This window comes from Arachis duranensis, chromosome 5 (genome assembly GCF_000817695.3).
Source record: "Arachis duranensis cultivar V14167 chromosome 5, aradu.V14167.gnm2.J7QH, whole genome shotgun sequence".
NCBI lineage: Eukaryota > Viridiplantae > Streptophyta > Magnoliopsida > Fabales > Fabaceae > Arachis > Arachis duranensis.
Window position 1 is genome coordinate 75,170,923 of NC_029776.3, and position 5,730 is coordinate 75,176,652.

Below are 5,730 nucleotides of genomic sequence, written 5' to 3' on the forward strand. Positions count from 1 at the left end.
GCTGAAGTTGTTGATGCATCTGTTTGTTTTGTGCCAAGAGAGTGTCAACACCTTCAAGCTCTAAGACATCTTTCTTGGGAGTTGGTTGGCGTTGCCTTTGATGACCATAGAAGTATTGATTGTTTGCCACCATGTCTATGAGGTTTTAGGCTTCCTCTATTGTCTTCATTAATTGCAAAGAACCTCCTACTGAATGGTCTAGTGCTTCCTGAGCTTTCAGAGTCAATCCTTCATAGAAGTTTTGAAGTTTATCCCATTCATTGAACATTTCTGGTGGACACTTCCTGAGTAAAGCTTTGTATCTTTCACATGCATCATACAATGACTCTCCATCCATCTGAGTGAATGTTTGGACCTCTGTTTTGAGTCTGATAATCCTTTGGGGAGGATAAAACTTGGCTAGGAATTTGCTCACTAAGTCTTTCTAATTATTGATGCTTTCTTTAGGAAATGTCTCTAGCCATTGAGTGGCCTTATCCTTCAGAGAGAATGGAAACAGCAGTAGCTTGTAGATGTCTGGATGCACATCACTTGTTTTGACAGTTTCACAAATCCTGAGGAAGATGGATAAATGTTGGTTTGGATCTTCAAGTGGACCTCCTCCATAGGAGCAATTGTTCTGCACCAGAGTGATAAGTTGAGGCTTCAACTCAAAATTATTTCCATGAATGTTGGGAGTGAGTATGCTACTCCCGCAGTTTCTTGCATTGGGGATAGTGTAAGAGGCCAACACCCTTCTTGCAGGCTGGGTATTGTCGCTCACTCCCTCTTCACGCACCTCAGCCTCCATGACTTACAAAAATCGCAAACAAACCAAATGAAGCCTGGACATTCTAATGCTAGAATATGGTTAGAGGGTTAGGTGACACAATGTGTCAAACAGTTAATGTGCTTAGTTAAAAAGAAAAAAATGCTTAATCTAGACCACCACCTCACTTAATCATTGTCAATCTATTTCAATCCCCGGCAACGGTGCCAAAAACTTGATGTGTGGAAAAAGATCCAACACAAAACTCACCGGCAAGTGTACCGGGTCGCATCAAGTAATAATAACTCACATGAGTGAGGTCGATCCCACAGGGATTGAAGGATTGAGCAATTTTAGTTTAGTGGTTGATTTAGTCAAGCAAACAAGAGTTGATTTGAGTGATTTGAAGTTGACAGAAACTAAATTGCATGAATTATAAAGGGAAAGGGAAAATTGGCAGTAAATTAAAGTGCTAAAGAAATTAAAGTGCTAAATCTTAAAGAACAAGTAACGTAAATGACAGTAACTTAAAGTGCAAGAAATGTAAATTACAGAAACTTAGAGTGCAAGAAATGTAAATTTGCTTGAATGTAAAAGGGAAGTGGGAGTTGTGATTGCAGAATTTAAACAAGAACAAGTGAATTGTAATAAACAGAAAAGTAATAGTGATTGAAGATTTAGAAACAGAAAGTAAATGTAGCTCAATTGCAGAAATTAAAAGAGAGATTCCAGATCTCAGGAGTGGAGGAGACTAGAAAACAAGTCTAGATCTCAAATCCTTCCTTGATCCAACAAGAACAATTGCAAAAGAAAACGGAAAAGTGAATTGCAGAAGAAATAAAAGGATGAAAACAGTAAACAGAAATTGAATTCTGCAGAAAAAGTAAACAAGAGATCTCAAAGTGAGATTGAAACAGAATTTCTTCAATTCTCCACCCAAGATCCAAAGCAAGAAGTAAAGAGTGCTCAAGCAAGAACAAGGAAGAAGAGAGATCAATTCTGCTCCCCGATTCTCTGATATCTAGAATCAAAATGAAAAACTCTCCAAAAATTACCAAAAAGAAAAGTTCAAAAGTAAGGTAAAAATCAAAAAGTAAAGAAAAAGCTAAAAGGTCCTCTCTAAATCAAACTAGCTTCTATATATACACCTTCTATTTTTGGATTTTATAATTTGGAATGGGCTTTTTAATTTGGTGAAGAATTGAATTATATTGGAATTTTAATTGAATTTCCAGCCCAAATGTTGCTCCGAGTAGAGTGCTCTATTCTTGTGGAGAGCGCAGCATTGGGCTTCACTTCTTGGTTCCTTTGTAGCGTGCCAAGCCTTGGGTGCATCAGGATAGCGCTCCGCTCTTGTGGAGAGCGCAGCATTGCTGCCTTGGTGCTGTCCTGTGCTCGCAATTTCTCCCTGGCCGTGTCAAGTTGTTGCTTGAAGAGTAGCGCTCAGTTCTTGGTGAGAGCGCAGCACTCCCTTTGCTTTGGTGAGGTCCCAAGTTCAAATCCTTGGGGAAGCATTGCTGGCCAATTTCTTTTGTGAAGGAAAGCAAGCTAGCACATGCTTTGAGTGGGGCGTCCTTGGTTCGAATCCTTGTGAGTGCACTTAAGCCAATTTTGGCTTATTTTCTTGCAAGGGTAGTGCATCTTCCCCCGTTTTGGTCATGGGTTCGACCCTTGTGGCTTTCACTAGCAAAACTTTTCCTTGAATTAATTTTTGGGAGGTACCCGATAATGCTCTTGGCAAGAGCGCAGCACTATGCCTCTCCCCCTCTTTCTTGGTTCAAAAATAGTGCTCAGCTCTCAAGGAGAGCGCAGCATCCAAGCCTTGCTTCCTTGGATCATTGTTGTGCTCCCTTGGAAAGCATTGTGCTCTTGGAGAGAGCACTGTGGCTTCCTCCCTTGATGTGCCACACTTCTTTGTTGCTTTTGCCACACTTTTCTCTTCCTTGGACCACGCTTTCTTGTTTTTTTTTTCTTTTCTTCTCCTACAAGTAATCAAAACAACCAATCAAAGTATCACAAAATTCACAAAGCCTAAAGTTCATTTAAAAACCAATTGATTTTAGCTTAAACTCCATGATTTTGTGTCAAATAAAGGATGGTTGATTGATTCAAATAAACCATGCAATTCCACTCCAAATCTCTTACTTATAATGCAAGAAAGTGCATAAAAACTAGTGAAGCAAGTGAAATTAGCTTGAAAAATAAGCATATGATGACTTGTCATCAGTGGGCACTTCCTTGTTAAGTCCTTAAACCTCTCCCATGCTTCGTAGAGAGTCTCACCATCTTGTTGCCTGAAAATTTGTACCTCAGCTCTCAGCCTGTTGATCCTTTGAGGAGGCTAGAACTTTGCCAAGAATTTGTTCACCACATCTTCCCATGCTGTTAAACTCTCCTTTGGGAAAGACTCCAACTATTTAGACGCCTTGTCCCTGAGTGAGAAGGGGAACAAGAGTAATCTGTAAACATCTGGCTGGACACCATTGGACTTCACAGTGTAACATATTCTTAGGAAAGTGGTTAAATGTTGATTTGGGTCTTCTTGGGCACTTCCTCTGAATGAGCAGTTGTTCTGAACAAGGGTGATGAGCTGGGGTTTTAGTTAAAAGTTGTTAGCATGTATGGTTGGTTTTTGGATGCTGCTTCCACAATTGCCTGGGTCTGGATTGATGTAGGATCCCAAAACCCTTTTTCCTGGCTCAGCATGATTCACATGGCCATCTCTGGCATGGTTATGAGCTTCTCCTTCATGGTTATCCTCCATGATTATTTCAAAGAATTCCTCCTCTTCCTCTGCTCCAACAACTCTTTTGCCTCTTGCTTTCCTCCTTTTTCTAAAGAGGGTCCTCTCAGGTTCGGAATCAAAAGGATGTTGAAGCTCCGCTTCTTCTTCCTGTCATACAACCAACACAGCACACAGCAAGAAAGAAATTACAAAAATTATAATGGTTAAAGTGGTAGTTAGTGTGAATGGTGCAAATTGTCAAACAGTTAGTGGGTTAATGAACAGAATTGTAAATAATGCGAGAAAATAAAAGGGTAAATGGGGAAAGGGAAGAAGTTATTGCACTGAAAGTAAATAGCTAAACAAAAAGAATAAAAGTAAAAAATACTCAATCTAGTGGTCTTCCAACTTAATCATTGTTGATTCAAAAAATAAACTTGATGCATGAGAATTTGTCTCTCAAAAAATCTCCTTCAGCAAGTATACCGAATTATCGTCAAGTAAAAACTCACAGTAGAGTGAGGTCAAATTCCACAGGGATTGATTGGTCAAGCAATTTTAATTGGAAGAATGCTCTAGTTGAGCTAAACAGAAATTGAATGGAGAATTGCAGAAAATTAAATAGCGGGGAAAGTAAATCACAGAAAATAAAGTGTAGAATCTTAAATGGGAAATGGGGGTGATTAGCATGAAAGTAAATAACAGAAAATAAAGAGAATGCGTAAGATCAGAAATGGGGAATTCATTGGGTTCAGGAGGTATTGCATTCTCTGGATCAAGTTCATTCTCATCTCTTCCTCAATCAATGCATTTATTGATCTCCTTGGCAATCCAATCTCTCTAAACTTGAACAATTGCCCAATTCCTTTATTTAATTGCTCATGAGAAGAATGAGGTATGGTCACTGATTATACCACATGTATTTCCAAATCAAAGTGTTGGTAAGGTTATATGTCACTATACCCATCCAAACCCCAATTTGGTCCAACATGAGAAAGCATTTCTAGCATGATCTCCTCATCCTTTTTCCAAGGCTCAGAGGAGTTCCAATTATGGAGAGTTTCTTTCCCAAGATAACAATCCAATTAGATGAAGATCGAAAGCTTTCTAGTAAGATCAAGAGAAAGGAAAGAAGAAGAATAATGAAAACTATGATTGATCCATCAAATTACAACAGAGCTCCCTAACCCAATAAAAGGGGTTTAGTTGTGCATAGCTCTGGAAAATGGAAATGAAGAAGAAGAAGGAAAATACATTCTAACTCTAGAAGTTGCAGAAAAGTAAAATATACAGAGTGTAGTTTTCTCCAATATTCCAATCCCCTTTTCTAGTTCAAAACTACTCCTATATATACTACTCTTCTTAGTCTTATAGTCAATTTTGCAAGTCTTGGATATGGGCCTTTGATCTTAAGTTGAAGCAGTTGGGAATCTTCAGTGGGCTCAGCTTTATTTGCAGAGAAAAAGTGATGTAAGCATGGACTTTCGCTTGGGGCATTAGTGGCGTTAACGCTGAGTGACATTATGGGTTTGAGAACGTTAGTGGTAATCACTTTTCTCACTAACGTTCCCCCCATATGGCCCACGTTAACTCCAACGTTAGTGGAACTAATGTGGCCACTAACGTTGCCTTATAAACCTTCGCAAGCATTATTGGGACTCACCTTTCCCAATAACGTTGCCTTGTGCCCCTAGTTTCCACGTTAAAGCTCACGTTAACTAAGTTAATGTTACTCTTAACGTGGTTATGCCTCACCTTCACAAGCGTTATTGGGACTTACCTTTCCTAATAACGTTGCCTTGTACCCCTAGCCCTCACGTTAGAGCTCACGTTAACTAAGTTAACGTGGCTCTTAATGTGGTTATGAATGCCATTCCCAACGTTAGTGACAAAGGTGAATGTCACTAACGTTAGCTCATCAATCTTAACTCCACGTTAACTTTCACGTTAGTGGTCTTAACGTGACCACTAACGTGGGCAATGCAAGCTTGATCCAACATTAGTGACTAAGGTGAGTGTCACTAACGTTGGCATTGTTCCTCTCTCCCACGTTAGTGTCCACGTTAACTAAGTTAACGTGACTCTTAACGTGGTTCATTGCCACATCTTGGAGCGTTAGTGGTGATCACAATTACCACTAACGTTGGAGTTTTCTTTGTCTCCACGTTAACTACCACATTAATGTAGTTAATGTGGCAATTAACGTGGCTCGTGATGGCTTCAAGAGCGTTACTAGTGTTCACTTTTCTCATTAATG

At 39.5% G+C, this 5,730-nt stretch overlaps 1 non-coding gene across 1 annotated transcript; it reads left to right on the plus strand.

Annotated features, from left to right (window-relative positions):
• Positions 1-2,965: 2,965 nt before the first annotated feature.
• Positions 2,966-3,071, plus strand: LOC127748174 (small nucleolar RNA R71). Its single transcript, XR_008010117.1, has one exon. It is a non-coding gene; the product is annotated as a small nucleolar RNA R71 (small nucleolar RNA).
• Positions 3,072-5,730: the final 2,659 nt, after the last annotated feature.